Here is a 20,900-nt window from a genome sequence, read left to right on the forward strand (position 1 = left end):
AAGGATGGAAAAAGTTTATTGTGTGGTTAGAAAGCATTGAGAAGAAAGGACAATAAACCCAGGGCCACATTAAGAGATTTTGGCATAAAAGATATAAGGTATACAGAATGAGATTTAGTGTATGACAGTTGGCAGAGTTAAGTGAGAGATGAAACAGACTGAGGTTCTCATAACAAACAATACATTCCTGTGGGTATTTTATTTTTATTCTTCTGTTATTTATTACATCAGCACTGCAATGTCCCCTCCACTACACCTCTGCTCTCCCTGCCTCTATTCCCTCTCTCCCAGATCCTCTTCTCCATTTCCTTTCTGAAAAACAAAAACAAAAACAAAAACAAAAAACAAAGAAAGGACCTCCCAAAGCCTGACATAGAGGACCTTTGAAAAGCTCTGCCCTGCAGACTATCGACTTTTGGGCAGAGTGCAGGGAATCTTAGGAAAGAAGTGGGAAACAGTAAGATCTGGAGAGGACAGGAACTTCATTAGGAGAGCAACAGAACAAAAAAAAAATTTGAACACAGGGGTCTTTCCTGAGACTGCTATTCCAACCAAGAACTATACATGGCGATAACCTAAGACCCCTGCACAGATGTAGCCCATGTCAGTTCAATATCCAAGTGGGTTCCATTGTAATAGGAACAGAGACTGTCTTTGACATGAACTGATTGGCCTGCTCTTTAATTACCTCCCCCTGAGGGGGAAGCAGCATTACCAGGCCACAGAAGAAGACAAGGCAGCCACTCGTGATGAGACCAAATTGACTTGGATCAGAAGGAAGGAAAAGGAGTCCTCCCCTATCAGTGGACTTGGGGAGGATCATGCAGGCAGAGGGTGGAAGAAGGGAGGGATTGGGACGGGAGGACGGAGGGAACCATGGGGGGATACAAAGGGAGTAAAGTATAATTAATAAAGAAAGAAAATTAAAAAAAGATATCCAAACATAGCATAACAGGTTACAATAAGACTAAGAACATGACCCTTCAGGAAACACAGGCAGCAGATGTGAGCTGCATGCTGCCCTCCAATCCCCTACACCTGCAGCTCCATAACTTTCTTTCTGGATGAAACCTGCGTGCATCAGTATCATCCAGGCTTTTGGGACCCCAAAAATAACCAGGATAGACCCTGCTCAGATATTCCCCTGTCTGCCAGAAGATACAGCCAGCAGGGGTATGCTGCTCACTATCCCTTCTTTCCCCCACAGCTCCATAAACTTACCTCTGGAGGAGGCCTGCTATCTCCAGAACCATCCAGGCCTGTGCGTCCCTAGCTACAGCCAGGATAAAGGCCGCACAGCCTTTTTCTTGTATTCCTGGGGATACAGACAATAGATGAGAGCTGCAAACTTCCCCCTCTTCCTCCAGATCCATAACTATCCCTCTGGAGGAGGCCTGCCAGGCCTGTGGGTCCTCAGGGATAACCAGGTTAGACCCTGCCAAACCTTTCTCCTGCCTGCGGCAGTTGTGGGTAGTAGGAACACAGCCAGCAGAGGTGAGCTTCTATCCCTCATATACCCCACAGAGATCCATAACATTCCCTATGGAAGAGGCTTGCCAGCCTCAGGAACAGCCAGAAACAGCCAGGTTACCCTGCATCCAGCATTTCTACTACCTGCCATGCCCATGTGAGACACAGCCAGTGGAAGAATATCCAAGACTGCAGATTCCCAGCAACACCCACCTAACATAAGTGAGCAGGCTGCTATTCCCTGCTATCTACTCTCTGGCCCAAGGCTCTACCTGTTTTTCTGAGGACTCCTGTCAGCATCAAGAATGTCTAGCCAAGATCAGAGTCAACCAGATGGGTAAAGGCCAATGTAGGAACACAGCCAAAAAAACTCAAGACAATATGGCATTACCAGAGCCCAGCTATACCACTACAGTAAGCACTGGACATCCTCACACCACCAAAGCTAAAGAAGACTACCTTAAATCCAACCTTATAAAGATGATAGAGGCATTAGGAGGATATGAATAAATTCCTTGAAGAAATATAGGAAAATTCTATCAAACATGTGAAGGAACTGAATAAATCCCTTAATGAAATACAAGAAAATACAATTAAGCATGTGAAGTAAATGAGTTAAACTTTCCAAGATCTGAAAATGAAAGTAGAGGCAATAAAGAAAACACAAACTGAGGGAATCATGGAGATGGATAATTAGGGAAGGGCCTAGAAACTACAGATACAATAGAATACAAGAGATGAAAAGAGAATCTCAGGTGTTGAAGATATGATTGAAGAAATAGATACATCAGTCAAAATTAATGTTAAATCTAAAAACTTCCTGACACAAAACAACCAAGAAATCTGGGACATTATGAAAAGACCAAACTTAAGAATAATATGGGTAGAAGCAAGGGATGACTCTTAGCTCTAAGGCCCTGACTATATTTTCAAAATAATCATGAAATTTTCAGGCAAATGGCGGGAACTAGAAAATATCATCCTGAGTGAGGTATCCCAGAAACAGAAAGACACATGTGCTATATATTCACTTATCAATGGATATTAGACATATAATATAGGATAAAAATACTAAAATCTGTAAACCTAAAGAAGCTAAGCAAGAATGAGGATCCTGGATAAGATGATCAGTCCTCACTCAGAAAGGCAAATTGGAAGGATATCAGAAAAGGAAGAAAACAGGACAGGAGCCTCCAAAGAATGCCTCTGAAAGACTACCCAGCAGATATTAAAGCAGATGCTGCGATTCATAGCCAAACTGTGGATGAGTGCAGGGAATCTTATGAAAGAAGGGAGAGACAGATAGACTTGGAGAGTCCTGTTCCCTTCAGGAGCTCCACAAGGAAAGCAACGGAACCAAAAAATCTGGGCACAAGGGTCTTTTCTGAGACTGATACTCCATCCAAGGACCATTCATGGAGATAACCTAGAACCCCTGCACAGATGTAGCCCATGGTAACTCATTGTCCAAGTGGGTACCCTAGTAAGGGGGACAGGGACTCTCTCTGACATGAACTCAGTGGCTGGTTCTTTGATTGCCTCCCCTGAGGGGGGTGCAGCCTTACCAGGCCTCAGAGGAAGACAGTGCAGCCAGTACTGATGAAATCTGGTAAGCTAGTGTAAGATGGAAGAGGAGGAGGTTCTCCTCTTTCAGTGAACTTGGTGAGGGACATAAGAGGAGATGAGGGAGGGAGAATGGATTGGGAGGGAATGAGGGAGGGTCTACGGCTGGGACACAAAGTGAATAAACTATAATTAATATAAAATAAAATAAATTTTTTTAAAAATCATAAAAGAAAACTTCCCAACCTAAATAAAGAAATGCCTACAAACATACAAGTTATAAAACACGAAATAAATTGAAACAAAAAAATCCTCCCAACACAATAACCAAAACACTAAATGTACAGAACAAAGAAAGAATATTAAAAGGGAATAGCCAAGTCACATATAAAGGCATAGCTTTCAGAATTATACCTGACTTCAAAAGAGATTCTAAAATCAAGAATGACAGATATCTTAAAGGCACTACGAGACCACAGATGTCATCCAGAATACTATATCCAGCAAGACTTTTAATCGCCATACATGGGAATGCAAGATATTTCAAGACAAAAACAAATTTAAACAATATCTACACACAAATCCAGCCCAACAGAAGATACAAGAAGGAAAACTCCAACCCATGGAGGCTAACTACACCCAGGGAAACACAGGAAGTAAATAACCACACATCAGCAAAATTGGAAGAATGGAAGCACACAAATACCCTCTACTACTACCAAGATCAAAATTACAGGAATTAACGATCATTGGTCATTAATATATCTCAACAACAATGGACTCAATTCCTCAATGGAACGATACAGGCTTACAGAATGGATATCAAAACAAGATCCATCATTCTTATGCGTAAAGGAAACATACCTTGGCAGCAAGTACAGACATTATCTTAGAGTACAGGGCTAAAAAGGGTTTTCCAATCAAACGGACCCAAGAAACAAGCTGGAGTAGCCATTCTAGTATCTAATAAAATAGACTTTCAACCAAAATTAATCGAAAGAGATGGGGAAGGGTATTTCATACTCATCAAAGAAAAAATCCAGCAAGATGACATCTCAGTTCTGATCATCTATGCCCCAAGTGCAAGGACACCCTTGTTCATAAGAAACATTGATAAGGCTTAAATCCCACATTGAAGCCCACACATTAATAGTGAGAAACTTCAACACCTCACTCTCACTAATGTAAAGATGAAGACAGAAACAAAAATAGAGAAATAATGAAACTAACAGATATCATGAATCAAAATGACCTAATAAATATCTGCAGAATATTTCACCTAAACACAAAAGAATGTACCTTCTTCTTAGTACCTCAGGGAACCTTCTCTAAAACTGAACATACATTCAGTCACAAAGAAAGCCTCAAAAGATACTAGAAATTCGAAATAAATCCTGTATCTTACTAGAGCACCATGCATTAAAGCTGGATTTCAAAAACAACAGAAACAATAGAATGCCTACAAACTCATGGAAACTGAACAACTCTTTACTCAATGACCACTGGGTCGGGAAGGAAATAAAAAAAGAAATTGAAGACAGTTCTAGAATTCAATGAAAATGAAGATAAAGCATACCCAAACTTATGGGACACAATGAAAACAGTGCTAAGGAAAAGTCCATAGTACTAAGCACCTTCATAAAGAAAGTAGAGAGTTCTCACACTAGTAATTTAAGAGCACACCTAAAAGCTGTAGAGTACATAAAAAAAAAAACCAAACCCAAGAAGAATAGATGGCAGGATAGGCAGGATATAATCAAACTCAGGAATGAAATCAATAACTTAGAAACTAAGAGAACAATACAAAGAATCAATAAAATGGAAAAAGTCAGTAAGACAGTCAAACCCCTAGCAAAACTATGTAAATGCTAGAGGGACAGTATTCAAACTAACAAAATCAGAAATGAAAAGGGGGATATAACAAAATACAATGATGAAATTTAAAGAATTATTAAGTCTTACTTCAAAAGCTTGCATTCCACAAAATTGAAAAATCTAAATTAAATGTACAATTTTCTTGACAGATTTCACTTTCCAAAGTTCAATCACAATCAGATAAACAATATAAACGGTAATATAATCAGATAGAAGCACTCATCAAAAATCATCCAACCAAAAACACCAAAAAAGGGGTCAGATGATTTTAATGCAGAATTCTAACAGACTTGCAAAGAACAGCTAATACCATTAGTTCTTAAACTATTCCACGAAATAGAAACTGAAGGAACATGCCCAAACTCATTCTATGAAGCCACAGTCAACCTGATAGCTAAACCACACAGACTCAACAAAGAAAGAGAATTTCAGACTAACTTCCTTCATGAACATTGATGCAAAAATACTTAATAAAATACTTGCAAACCGAATCCAAGAAAGCATCAAATACATTATCCACCATGATCAAGTAGGCTTCATCCCAGGAATGCAGAAAAAACATCAAAATCCCATCGATGTAATCCACCATACAAACAAAGTGAAAGAAAAAAAATAAAAAAGAAAACAGTGTATGATCTTCTCATTAGATGTTGCAAAAGCTTTTGAGAAAATCTAATCCAACTTCATGATAAAAGTCTTTGAGAAGTCAAGGACACAAGGATCCTACTTATACATAATAAAGACAATATAAAACAAGCCAATAACCAACATCAAATTAAATGGAGAGAAATTTAAAGCAATTCCACTAAATTCAGGGACAAGACGTTCCATTCTTGTTATATCTGTAAACACAGTACTTGAAGTTTTAGCTAGAGCAATAAGACAACAAAAGTCAATCAAGGGGTACAAATTGTCAAAGAATAAGTCAAAGCTTCTCAATTTGCAAATGGTATGATAGCATACATAAGTGACACCAATTTTCTACCTGGAGACTCCTACAGCAGTTAAACACTTTCACGAAAGTTGTTGGATTAAAAAATTTAACTCAAAGTAATTCAGTAACCCTTCTTTATACAAATAATATGTGGGTGGAGAAAGAAATTATGGAAATGACACCCTTCACAATAACCACTAATAATGTAAAATATATTGGTGTAACTCTAACCAAACAAATAAAAGACCTGTATGACAATAACTACAAGTGTATGAAGAAAGAAATCGAAGAACTTATCAAAAGATGGAAAGATTTTTCATACTCATGAATTGGTAAGATAAACAGTAAAAATGGCCATCTTATCAAAAGCAATCTAAAGATTCAATATATTCCAACACAATTTTTCAAACTTCCAACACAATTCTTTACATATCTTAAAAGAACAATTCTCAATTTCGTATGAAAAAAACAAAAAAAAAAAAAAAACCCAAAATATGGAAAACAACCCTCTACAATAAATGTACTACAGAGCAATAGTAAGGAAAACTGCATGGTATTTCACAAAAACAGACAGATTGATAGATGGAGTTGAAGATGAAGAAATAAACCTACACACCTTAGGACACTTGAGTTTTGAAAAAGAAGCCAAATCTATACAATGGAATAAAGAAAGCAGCTTCAACAAGTAGTTCTGGTCTAACTCAATGTCAGCATTTAGAAGAATGCAAATAGATCCATATTTTTCACTCTGCACAAAACTCAAGTCCAGTTGGATCAAAGACTTCAACATAAAACCAGATACTTTAAATCAACTAGAAGATAAAGTGTTAAATAGCCTTGAAAGCATTGGTGTAGGAGACAACTTCCAGAACAGAACACGACAACTGAGGTATTAAGAGCAGCAATTAATAAATGAGACTTCCTGAAATTGAAAAGCTTCTGTAAAGGAAAGGCCACTGTTAGTAGGACAACATGGCAGCCTACAGAATGGGACAAGAACTTCGGTAATCCTACATTGAATAAAAAGCTAATATCCAAAATATATAAAGAATTCAAAAATTAAACACCAAGAAACCAAATAACCCAATTAAACAATAAGGTACAGATGTAAACAAAGAATTCTCAACAGAGGAATCTTGAATGGCTGAGAAGCACTTAAAGAGATGTTGAGAAAAGTGGGAACGGGATAGTAGCTTACCACAGAGGGCCTCTGAAAGACTATCCAGCAGGGTATTGAAGCAGATGCTGAGAATCATAGCCAAACTTTGGATGAGTGCAGAAAATCTTATGAAAGAAGAGGGAGATGAAAGACCTGGAGAGGAGAGAAGCTCCACAAAGAGAGCAACAGAACCAAAAAATCTGGACCCACGGATGTTTGCTGAGACTGATACTCCAACCAAAGACCATGCATGTTGCTAACCTAGAACCCCTGCACAGAGGTAGCCCGTGGTAGCTCAGTGTCCAAGTGGGTATTCTAGTAAGGGTAACAGGATCTGTCTCTGATATGAACATTCAGTAGTTTGCTCTTTGATCATCTCCCCCTGAGGGGGAGCAGTGTCACCAGGTCACAGAGGAAGACAATGCAGCCACTCCTGATGAGACCTGATAGGCTAGGGTCAGATAGAAGGGGAGGAGAACTGCCCCTATCAGTAGACTAGGGAAGGGGAATGGAAGGAGAAGAGGGTGGAAGGGTGGGGTTGGGAAGGGACAAGGGAAGTGGCTACAGCTTGGATACAAAATGAATAAATTGTGATTAATTACAAAAAGAAACATTTAACATCATTAGTCATCAAGAAAATGAAAATTACTCTGAGATTCCTTCTTAAACCCACCAGAATGGCTAAGAACAAAAACACAAGTAACAGCATATGCTGGCAAGGTTGTGGAACAAGGGGAACACTGCTCCATTGCTGGTGAATGTGCAAATTTGTACCTCCACTTTGGAAATCTATCTGGTGTTTTTCTCAGATAATTGGGAATAGTTCTACCTCTAGATCCAGCTATACTATTCCTGGGCATATACTCAAAACATCCTTTATCACAAGAATGTTTGTTCAACTATGTTCATAGCAGCTTTATTCTTAATAGCCAGAAACTGGAAACATCCGAGATATTCCTCACCTGAACAGTGGATAAAGAAACTGTGTGGCAGCCTTTTTGGAGTCAATGGCTATTTAAGAGTGCACGTCTCAACAAGGGAATTCGGCCTCTTGGTCCCTGTTCCTATCTAAATCTTGGGGGCTAAGAGATTGACCTTGGAAGCAGAGGTCTCTGGCCCTGAGAACTAGACCATAAATTCCAGGTAACCTTGGTAACCAGACAGCAAGTTCTGTGTAACCTTGATTAAGCCCTCTTATGTTTTGGCTAAGTAAAATTGCCTGCGTGAGAAACTGCTTGTACTTTTTTGCCTACTTAAGTGTTAACCTGACGTCCATTAAACTGACACTTTGATCGGCATGTAGACTTGGTGTCCTTCTCTGTGTCGTTCTGTCTCTCTCTCCCCAGCCCTCTCTCAGGTGGTATTCAGGTGTCACTGCTGGCCTGTGACAGATGGAGCTGAAACCCTGGGAACCAGAGATGGAGGACCAGCTGAGGAAAGTTATACAGACCACAGGAGCAGCACATGCAAAGCAATTGACCAAAGTAATGTCATCAGGTGGCTGTCAGGGGCAGGGAACTAGTAAGATGGGATCTATCTATCAGATCCCCTAAATAGGTTTTTAAGACACAGGGAATTAGAATAAAACTCCCTAATCCCTTTACTTTGTAAAACTAAAGAATTACTTGAAAAATGAGCAGCCAAACAGGCAAAATATATATATATTTCTAAGGTTATTTCAAATGTTCATGAAGGAGCTCGAACAGATTTGTGTAATTTGAGAGCAGAAAATAATTTTAGGAGCTAGATAGTGAAGATGAAACGGAGTCAGAGATAAAAGCTGCCAAGTCTCATAATTCAGACTGGCCTCCTGCGCCCTCCCCCCATGGGTGCAGTGGCTCGAGATCACTGCAGGAAGATGTTACTGTTCTCTGAGAAAAATCCAATTAGAAAGAGAACAGGTTTAATTTTTAAAAAATTGAAAAAGTTAAATATTATTAATAATAATAATTTTAATGTAACACAAAAGGAGTATTCACTTAGAGTAGATTTCCTTTTGTGAAGCAATTGGCTTTTGAGAATGCTAATTCATCCTGTAAAACAGCTATCAGGCCCTATGGAACTAAAGCAAACTTAACTGTTTATATTGAAACTTTGTGTTGATATTGGGCCACTCTTGACTATCATGCTAAAATTACAGCTGAATCCAGTAAAAAGAGCTTTATCTCTGTGTTTAAATATATGGTCATGATATGTTTGTTTTTTGACTGATCTTAAATGGCTAATATATATCTAGGGTATAGATCAAAAGTAATTAAATATATTTTAAAGTTATATTCAAACTTGTTTAGAATATATATGTATATATATGCATATATGTTTATAAAGTTTATAAACAAAGTTTATAAACACATGTTTAAAAGGCAACCATATGATATAACTCTGTCATCTTTGCTATATGATATGGGTTAAAATTATTATAAGACCTCTTAGTTAACATAAATTTTGTTTCCTTTTAGACTGAAAAGACAAGTCTCATTTTAAATTGGTGTTGATTTTAAAAACTGGACTGTTTGCACTGGTAAATTTTGAAGTTTTAAAATTATAAATATGCTTTATAATTTCACTCCTAAAAATGCTGTTTTTAATATTGCAAAAAGAGGTTTTAAAAAATATTTAAATGTTGAAAAAGCAGGTACTGCAGTTGTTTCTTGTCTTTGTCTTTGTTTTCTGTTTTTGTCTGCCAGCTATCTGTTTTGGTTTCTGGTTTCAGTTAGCTCACAAAGTCTGGGGAAGCTGAGAGTTTCCAATCTGGTTGAGGGAATCTGGAGGACACTCTAATTCCCGGGGAGGGGGACAAGAAAGGGCTCCAGGGGCCTGTAATGTCTCTACTCCTTTTGGGACAAGTAGAGAGGTTCACTGGGACCCTACTCTGGATGGAGAGAAAGCTACTGGAGCCCACTCTCCATCTGGAAGCTGTGCAGAGGGCCATAGGGGCTGTGCACCTTGTGATATCTATGTGGGGGGGGGGCTTGTCGGGGGTCCACTCCTTCTGGAATCTGTGGGACTTGTGTCCATCCCGTAGGGGAGGTCAAGTCCTGGTATTTGGATATTCTGGTTACTCCAAGGTGGCAATGTTGAACTTCTATGTTCCTTATGTATGTCTCTCTGTGTGTATGTTTATCTGTAGACTTGGACGAACTATATTGATATTTTTGGACATGAAACAGTTTGAATCAACACCTCTGATCCAGGACCATTGGAGTTAAATTCTATAAAACATTTTAAAATTTATCAGGTATTTTAAAATGATAACCCTTGGGCAATCTAACAAAGAACTTAAAACAGTTTCTCAACCCTTTGGGAGAGGTCAAAGGACCTTGGCATTTATCTTATTAATTTTGCAAAGTGAAACCAAGCCATGCTGTTTGAGCCAATTAAGAAAACTGTAGTTATTACAATATATCATATCAGGAAAAAAACTATAAAATATGTTGTTCTTCATTTTAACAGACTGGAGATTCTTCAAAGCAAAATCTTTGGTTATGCTCTTTTAAAGGAAAAAATAAACTGCACTTCCATATTAGCCCAGGGTTATATATAACCTGAATATAACCATTTACGGGGTTATATTCAGATCATTGTTAACCATTATAGGGCATATAGTTCCCTCTAACACACCATGGAACATGCCCGTTTTTATAATTAGAAAAATATCTAACAAATTTAGATTATTACAAGATTTAAAAAAGCTAAATGAGACTATGATAATTATAAAATCATTACAACCAGGACTCCCATCACCTGGTGGGATTCCTCACAATATTTACAAGATTGTTTTAAATTTAAAAAATTGTTTTTTTTTCCATTCCTTTGTATCCTGAGGATTGCCGTAGATTTGCTTTTAGTCTCCCTTTTATTAATTTTAAGGAAACTATAAAACATTATCATTGGAAGATGCTGCCACAGGACATGGCAAATAGTCCTACTTTATGTCAACAATTTATAGTTAATGCCATTAGTCCAGCACAAACAAATGGTCTTCTATTTATATGATTCATTATATGGATGATATTTCATTAGCCTCTCCTATAGCTCAAGAAGTTATGACTTGCTATACAAATCTATCTAAGGCTTTGTCTCAAGCAGGATTAAATTTGCTCCAAAAAAAGTACAAACTAGAGATCCATATAGTTATTTAGGTTTTAAATTATTTCCTCTGCCTATTAAACATCAATAAGTGAAAACTAAAAAAAATAATTTAATGACCCTTAATGACTTCCAAAAATTATTAAAAAATATAAACTGGCTTACACCATATCTAAAATTAACCACTAGACAACTTATGTCATTGTTTAATATTCTTAAAGGGGATACAGTTCTTACCTCCCCCCCCCAAAAAAAAATTGACCCCAGAGGCTCGAGATACATTATTCTTAATAAGAAAAGGCTTAAAAAATCAATTTGTAACATATTGGGATCCGGAGACTCCTCTTCTATTACTTGTATTTCAAACAGTCAACTCCTCCTGGATTGTTATGGCAATCTAATCCTCTATTGTGGATCCACTTATGGGCTAGTCCCAATAAAGTAATTTTGCCTTATTATAAGGCTGTTGCCCAAGTCATTGTGTCGGGACATACCCAGGCAAGGGCTTACTTTGGAATTGATCTTTCCAAGATTATTATATCCTATAGTAAAGTTTAAATTAATTGGCTTTATTCCAATTCAGATAAGTGGTTCCTTTCTTTGGCTACAACTAGATAATCATTACCCTTCCAATAAGATTATTCAATTTTTTACTTTACATACTGTTGTTTTTCCTACCATAGTTAAAAATAAACCTTTAAAAAAATTCTTGTTCAATTTTTTTATGGTAATGCTAAAGAAAAAGCTGGCTATACAAAAAAGTTATTTTTCAAGTTCCAGAGTTATCTGCTCAACTTGCAAAACTGGTGGCTATTCATGCAGTTTTACAACATTTTTTTGAGCCTTTTAATTTGTTTACTGATAGTGCTTATATTGCTCAAGCTATTCCTAAGCTTGAAACAACAGGGCAGATTCTTTCTACCACTTGGGCTAGTCAAATGTTTGCTCAGATTCAAAGACTTATTCAGGCTCATCATAATCCTTTTGCTCTTATTCATGTTAGAGCCCATTCTGGCCTTGCCGGACCTCTTGCTGTAGGTAACCACACTATTGATAAAGCCTTAATAACCTTGGCTCAAAAAAAGCTATACAAAAAGCTCAATTGGCTCATGGATTGCATCATATTAATAGTCATTCCTTACATTTAGCTTATGGTCTGACCAAAAACCAAGCCAAAAAAAATTGTTAAAAAATTTAAAAATTATGATGTTTTCAATCCATTACCTCATCTTGGGGTTAACCCCTGAGGGCTGACCCCAGGTCAGCTATGGTAAATGAATGTGACTCATTTTATAAAATGGAAATAATTAAAATTTATTCATGTAACTATTAGTACCTGTACAGGATTTAGTTTTGCTTACATTCTGGAGAAGCTGCACGGCACATTATAGATCATTATTTGCCTGCCTTCATTGTTCTTGACATGGCATACCAAATTAAAATTAATAATGGAACAACTTATACTAAGAAACCCTTTCAAATTTTTTGTAAAAAAATTAAATATTAAGCATGTAACAGGTATTCCTTATAATCCTATGGTCCAAGGCATGGTTAAACGTGCCCATGATACCATTAAGATGCATTGACAAAAGACAAAAAAGGAGGAATTATGTCCAACTCATACATTCAGAGTTCAATTTAAATTTTTTAACTTTGGACAAACATGGCAAATCTGCAGCTGAAAATTTTTGGCACCCTGAAACCTCCATGGTTAAATCGAGGGACCCCTTGAATGATACATGGCATGGACCTGACCCCATTTTAATTTGGGGACGAGGATATGTTTGTGGTTTTTTTTGCAGGGTAAAAGTGCTTCTCAATGGCTGCCAGAGAGACTGGTGCAACAAGTGGATTACATCAAGGAACAAGATTATTCCTCAAGTGACTATATTGTTGATCCTGCTGCAGCTGATTCATCCCAGTGAAGGTTGGGCCTTAGTGCCCAATACCCCTCTTGTTCTCCCTGTACATGTTAGCACACCTTTGTTTGGCTGGTCTGGTATATTCATCTTTGTTATTGCCAGATGTGTCCACTTAGCTCAACAGCGCCAAGCTAGAATTAATGCCATTGAAACAGCAGTATGGTGTGGCTCCCTTGCTCCAGGTAGGGGCTTGGCTTGCCCAGCTCAAATGTCAGCTTTAACCTTCCCTTTCCTGTGTGATGGGCCGGTTCGTCAATGACAGGTTCTGGATGATCAGGTATTTACCAACCAAAGACAGGGAAATCCCCCTATAAGCATGATTTTTCCATGATAGGTTAAGGTATTCATTGGGAATCACCCCCAACTAAGATAGGAACGGTCTCTGTGTTTTAACTCAAAAGGGAGGAATTGTGGCAGCCTTTTTGGAGTTACTGGCAAATTGGCGCACCCATATCAACAAGGGAATTCAGCCTTTTGGTCCTGGTTCCTATCTAAAGCTTGGTGGCTAAGAGATTTATCTTGACAGCAGAAGGCTCTGACCCTGAGAAATGGACCATAAATTCCATGTAACCGTGGTAACCAGGCAGCAAGTTCTGTGTAACCTTGAGTAAGCCCTCATGTTTTGCCTAAGTAAAATTGCCTGCGTAAGAAACTGCTTGTACTTTTTTGCCTACTTAAGTGTTAACCTGACGTCCATTAAACTGACACTTTGATCAGCATGTAGACTTGTTGTTCTTCTCTGTGTTACCCTCTCTCTCTCTCTCTCTCTCTCTCTCTCTCTCTCTCCTCAACCCTCTCTCAGGTGGTATTCAGGTGTCACTGCTGGTTGGTGACACCCTATCCCCCTCTCCTAGCCCTCAGAAGGATGTCCTTCTCCCCTACCCAATGATCCTAGCCCATCAAGTCTTCTTAGAACTGCCTGCATCTTCTTGCTCTGTGGTCTGAGAAGCCACCCTGCCAAGAGGGCCAAGAGGGAAATGATCAAAGAGTGGGCATAAGAGTCTATGTCAGAAACAACCTCTGCTCCCCTTACTAGAGAACCCACATGGAAATAGAGCTGCCTACCGGCTACATATGAGCAATGGGTCTAGGTCCTCTCCATGCATGGTCCTTGGTTGGTATATCAGTCTCTGCAAGCCCCCCTGTGCCCAGATTTGTTGGCTTTTTTGCTCTCCTTGTGGAGCTCCTGTCCTCTCCAAGTTCTTCTACCTACCAACTCTTCCATAAGACTCTCAATGCTCTGCTCAAATTTTGGCTGTGAGTCTTAGTATCTGCTTTGATCCTCTGCTGGGTGGAGTCTTTCAGAGAACATCTATGGTAGGTTCCAGTCCAGTTCTCTCACTTCATCCACATCCAGTTTCTATTCTATTTTCTCTTCTGAATGAGAATTAAGCATCCTCCCTAGGGTCCTCCTTGTTATTTAGCTTCTTTAGATTTGGGGATTTTAGTATAGTTATAATTTTTAAATGAATGAATGAATGAATGAATGAATTACAGTTTACTCACTTTGTATCCCAGCTGTAGCCCTCTTCATCATCCCCTCCCAATCCCATCCTTCTTCCCTCTTCTTTTCCTATGCCCCTCTCCCAGTCTAGTAATATGAGAGGTCCTCCTCCCTTTCCATTGAACCCTAGTATATACGGTCTCATCAGGACTGGCTACATTATCTTCCTCTGTGGTCTGGTGTTGGTATAATGTTCTTTTAAATTGTATACGCCTTACCCTTGTTAATTCAAATACTGATTTCTCCCCAACCCCACCCCAACTCTCTGGTTTCAATCAGGATAGTGCATTGTGATACTCATTCTAAGCATCCTGTCTCAACTCTTGTGTAAACAGGACAAAAATAAAGCAACTAGACACAATGTTGTGCAATGGGAGGAGCCAGAGGACAGGAAAGAGAGGATGAGCCAGAAGGCAGGAGATGAGTGGGAGGAGAAGGGGCGAGAGGAGAGCTGGGAGAGCAGAGCCGGAGGAGAGATCTTGGAGGATGTGGAGCATGAACCAGACCTAAGATTTCACAAAAAGCAAGTATAATGTGGGAAATGTAAATGTTAGGAAACTGAGGTCTTGGAGGTTTAGGAGGGAGTAAATATTGCCCAGCATTGTGTTCTCGGTTAACTAAAAACCCAGTCTCTGTGTGGCGATTTGGTTATACAGCTGCTGAGGATTAACAGCAGCATTACCAGAAGATAAACAAATAGTAAATATTAACCGCTTACAACAGTCTGGTAGGGCTGCTCCCACCTCATGGGGAAGTCCCTTTTTTAATGGCTAATATCTGCTTATAATTGAGTAATACTGTGTGTCTTTTTTATTTTTTTATTTTTTTCATATGTGTCTTTCTGGTTCTCAGTTACCTCACTCAGGATGATTTTTTTAAATTCCATCCACTTCCCTGCAAATTTCATGGTTTCCTTGTTTTTAATAGCTGAGTAGTATTCTATTGTGTAAATGTACCAGAATTTCTGTATCCATTATTTGGTTGAGGGACATCTCAGTTGTTTTTAGATTCTGGATATTATAAATATGCTATGAGCATAGTTGAGTAACAGTTCTTGTATGGTAGAGCATCTTTTGGATATATGCCCAGGAGTGGTATAGCTCATTCTTGAGGTAGAGCTGTTCCAATTTTCTGAAAAAGCAACAGATTGATTTCCAAAGTGGTTGTACAAGTTTACACACCCACCAGCAATAGAAGAGTGTTCCCCTTTCTCCACATCCCACCAGAATGTATTTTCACTTGAGTTTTTGATGTTGGCCATTTTGGTGGATGTAAGGTGAAATTTCAGGGTTATTTTGATTTGCATTTCCCTTACGACTAAGGACTTTGAACATTTCTTTAAGTGTTTCTCTAGCATTCGATATTCTTCTGTTGAGAATTCTCTGTTGAGCTCTGTATCCCAATTTTTAATTGGATTAATTGATTTATTGGTGTTTAATTTTTTGAGTTCTTTATATATTTTCGATATTAGCCCTCTGTCAGATATAGAGTTAGTGAAGATATTTTCCCATTCTGTATGCTGTCGTTTTGTTCTATTGACATTCTTTGCTTTACAGAAGTTTTTCAGCTTAACTTATTAGTTGTTGATCTTAGAGCCTGAGCTGTTGTTGTTCTTTTCAGGAAGTTGTCTCCTGTGCCAGTGAGTTCAAGGCTCTTCCCCAGTTTTTCTTCTAGTACATTTAGTGTGTCTGGTTTTATACTGAGATCTTTGATCCTCTTGGACTTGAATTTTGTGAATCTGGAGGTTTCACTTTTCTGCTATTGAATTTCATTTCTCATCCACAACTGCCCACTTCTGTATATAGTTGAAAATCTATTGTGTTGGTTTTAATTCAGGAAGGAATGCCTTTATGCTATCATTTTGCTCAATAAATTTAAAAGTTCTAATTGTTTATTTTAATGGAATGTACATTTCCCCTCTATGAGGAAAAATTGTTTAGATTTCTAGACTGGTTGGTGGGATTCAAAGAGAAACAATGGAGGAGGTGACCTTGGCTCCTGTGGCATTTTTAAGTCGTGTGGCTTAATTTCTTGTATGGGCTTATGGGGGTGAAAGTAGGACTTATTGTCACATGGTGAGGAGCTTTGTCACCATCAGTCTGAGGCTATGTCACATAATCTGTGATCTGAGACAGAATCTATAACCTCTCCTTTGCCCAAAATTTATAAAATGCCATTTAGAATTCATGACTATAACTAAACAGCTGTGTTGCTGCCCTCTCCTTGCATTCTGGTGTCGGCTGAGTAAATACAGTAAGAAGAATTATGAACAACTAGGACTTTGTGAGGTCGTGTAGGTTGTGTTAAGAAAAGACTCATTGCTTATTGCAAATGCGGGGGGGGGAATAAAAACAAACATCCTGATTCGTTTGGTTGTGTCATAGTACCCATATTTCTCAGTTTCTTTTCTAGCCTCTGTTCCCTTTCAATTTTCTTTGACCAACTCAGTCATAGAATGTCTCATGTATCACTTTATTAATGTCCATTCTAACCTGCTCACATTTCTCACTCTTTAATTTCAGGGCTTACTTTCCAATAGAATCTAAATGCGTGTCACTGGCAAAGCTCTAGGTTTACCTGTAAAACTGTTTTTTGCCCTCAGCTGGCTACCTGGAAACTCAAATATAATGTGTGTAAAATTCAATTCTCATCTTCCTGAGAAAACCTGATTTAGTTTCATCTTCTCAACAAATCTTCATTTTTTGGCCTCACTAAATTTTGGGACTCAATCTGAAGTCCATTTCTTTTTTTTCTTTTTCCCCTCATTATGAATGTAATATTAGAAAGCTTTCTTTTCTCCATCTTGAAAAATAGCCATTTTAGTAAAACCCCCTTCCCTGATGGTGTTCTGATTCAAGTCTGTACTAATTCACATGTGAGAAGTTTAGGAGAACTTGTTTTCCCCCACACCTGAAGCTTCTTCTAAACAACAGGCAAATGACCTTGTGAAAACACACCTCTTATGTACGGACTGTGCTGAGAAATCATAGTGATTCTCCTTTTATTCCTGTGTAAATATGAAATCACACAAGTAATCATTGAGAAAGTATAGGGAAGAATCAAAATTATTAAGGTTCTTAACTAAGTAAAGGAATCCTCCAAACTGAAAGGATGGGGTTGAGATTAGCGAGGCATTACCAAGCCGTGTAAGTGGAAGATCCAGACCCTGTAGGAGCTTCAACTGAGATTCTAATTATGGTTCTCTCCTTTTTTCACCCTGCTAGCATGGCTATAAATGAGACATAATGAATATTTCCATAGGAAAGAAAGTACCACTGAAGCCTAATTGTCTCTCTCTGACAGATGCTCTTCAGTTTTCATTTTTTGAGTCTTTTCTCATTGATGCTCTTCACTTTCATACCACATTGTAATTGACAGCACAGAATTATGTGGTCTGGATTTTGTGGCTTTTGGTAATGATATTTTAAAAATTGGCTTCTCTAGGAGATAGGGGATAGCCCCATCAACTTCCACAATAAACTACTCTGTCTGTCTATCTATCTTCAGACAATAAAAAGGTTTATCACCTTACCATTAAAAAGGATTTTCATGAATGCAGTAAGTAAAAGGAGCTAAAATTTCCATCAGCAGGTGAAGGTATAGACAATATGTGACCTAAATATAAACTAATACAACATTACTAAGCAATCAATAGAATGAACTGCAGGCTCTTTCAGTCACATTGATGGATCTCATTGATAGATATGCTGCACAAAGGAACTAGGCACAAATGTAATATAACTGATACACTTTTCTATTTCTTTTAAAATACTATTTATTTTTATGTGCCTGTGAGTCCATCAACCACATACATTCCATGCTCATAGAGGTCAGAAGAGATCGTCAGATCCCCTGGAAGTACAAGACTTTGTGAACTCTCAAGTGGTTATTGGAGCTGATGCTCTTAAGAGCCAAGCCCTCTCTTCAGCCTTCTTTTATATTTCTCTTTTTTTCCCTTATTAATTACACTTTATTCACGTTGTATCCCCTCTGTGGTTTCTGCCCTCCTCCCATCCCAATCCCTCCCTTCCTCGACCCTCTGCATGCATGCCTCTCCCCAAGTCCACTGATAGGGGAGGTCTTCTTTTCATTCCTTCTGATCCTAGTCAATTAGGTCTCATCAGGAGTAGCTACATTGTCTTCTTCTGTGACCTGGTAATGATGCTTCCCCCTCAGGGGGGAGGTAATTAAAGAGCAGACCAATCAGTTCATGTCAGATACAGTCCCTGTTCCTATTACAATGGAACCCACTTGGATAGTGAACTGCCATGGGCTACATCTGTGCAGGGGTCTTAGGTTATCTCCATGCATAGTCCTTGGTTGGAGTATCAGTCTCGGGAAAGACCCCTGTGCTCAGATTTTTTGGATCTGTTGCTCTCCTTGTGGAGTTCCTGTTCTCTCGAGATCTTACTGTTTCCCACTTCTTTCCTAAGATTCCCTGCACTCTGCCCAAAGGTTGCCCATAAGTCTCAGCATCTGCATTGATAGTCTGCAGGGCAGAGACTTGCAGAGGTCCTCTGTGTCAGGCTCCTGACTTGTTCCCTCATTTCTCCTTCTTCTGATGTCCAGCCTCTTTGCCTTTCTGGATAAGAATTGAGCATTTTAGCAAGGGTCCTCCCTCTTGATTAGTTTCTTTAAGTGTACAGATTTTAGTAGGTTTATCCTATATTATATGTCTATATGAGTGAGTATATACAATGTGCATCTTTCTGCTTCTGGGATAGCTCACTCAGGATGATCTTTTCCAGATCCCACCATTTACTGCAAATTTCATGATTTCCTCAGTAAACACTTTTTTCCAGACCCCGAATTGATAGATATCAATTCTTGAATATTGAAAAGCATACAGAAAAAATATTAATCACAATAACTGTTTCTTTGAAAAGAACCAAGTTTTATAAAATTCAGCCTTACCTTATATATAATGCACATGGTATGGCCACATTACATTAACGGTTATCATATATTCTAGTCTCATGTGCTCTGCTTTAGTGAAAACCCCGATATTCAAGGTAAATCAAATTAAAAAATCTATCTCATCAATACTTAAAATTTATTCTTCCACTCTAAAAGTCAGAGTAATTTGATAATTTTCAGTTTAGTTCTTCTACAAATGTAGATTGAAGCCATAATTATAAAACACTGATTTACATTTTAACACATTATTTACATTTATCTAAAAATCAGGGACGGGAGAGGTGGTGCACTGGTTGGATGATTGCTGTGAGGTCAAGGGACCAGAGTTTGTGTCCTAGCACCCGTATACAAAGCTAGGTTTCATAGGAATACTGCTTAATACATCCCATGTGATTAAACACATTCTTCTGGCACAACCAGCATGTATACACAAACATTTAACAAATTAAATGAATATTTTTAAACTTACATATGAAACGTTTAAGTCTTCTTACATGTGGCAAAATAACATCCAGTAGCTGCCAAGAGTTTATCAACCACTAAGCACTATCCTGTGCTGTCCCTTTTACTGTATGGATTTTAGGATTGTACTTGTGACAATGACAATAAAAAAATACAGAGAAAAAAATTGTAGTGAGAAATTTAAAAAAAAAATTAACCTTTTCAATTTTAATTGTTGGTCATTTTGAACCTCAAAATATTTTAAGTGTCTATAGTTGTTTCTTCGTTCTTTGAGTATGCTCACATGGTGTGTGGTAGCTCATTAATGGTTTGGTGGCCTTTCCATAGCCAATCAATCAAAAATGGAACATCCATTTTGTGTTTCGACCAATAGGTGTTTGCCAGGCCAGTATCTCCCTGCTTTGGACATACTGTGTGGGACCGGACTCTTTAAATCTCCCAACTAACTTGAGCATGGGTTCTCAGCTCTCACCGCTTCAGAGGTGAGGGTGAGTGTGGATGAGCCCAAGCTGCAGCTTGTAAAAGAAATATCCTCATGTGTTTTGCAAGACTCCTGGTGGTGGTCTTTGAGGGTCTTGTGATTCGGGAACCACAATAACACTTTATTTAAAATTTATTCTTCATGGAGGACTCCAAGAAAGATGCTTGAATCTTACTCATAAAGGAAATAAAATAAAAATCTGAAGTAGATGAAAAGAAATAACCGGATGGGAGAGGGGGTGGAGATGAGAACAGGGGTGAAGATCAGATGCAGAAAGAGGGGGAGGACTAGTAGAAAGAAGGAAATTTGGTGGAGAGGGGGCTTCTCTGGGAATAGCGGAGGCTTCTGGGGGTCTATGGTGGTGACCCTACTTGAGACTCCTAGAAGCAGGGTACATGGAGCCTTAAGTTGCCATTTCCTGTAGCCAGGTGGGACTTCCTGTGAAGGGAGGGAGATACCAACACACCAACACAAATCTCAACACAAAGTTTGTCCTGCCTATGGGAAATGATGAACATGGAGTA

Source organism: Meriones unguiculatus, chromosome 19 (genome assembly GCF_030254825.1).
Source record: "Meriones unguiculatus strain TT.TT164.6M chromosome 19, Bangor_MerUng_6.1, whole genome shotgun sequence".
NCBI lineage: Eukaryota > Metazoa > Chordata > Mammalia > Rodentia > Muridae > Meriones > Meriones unguiculatus.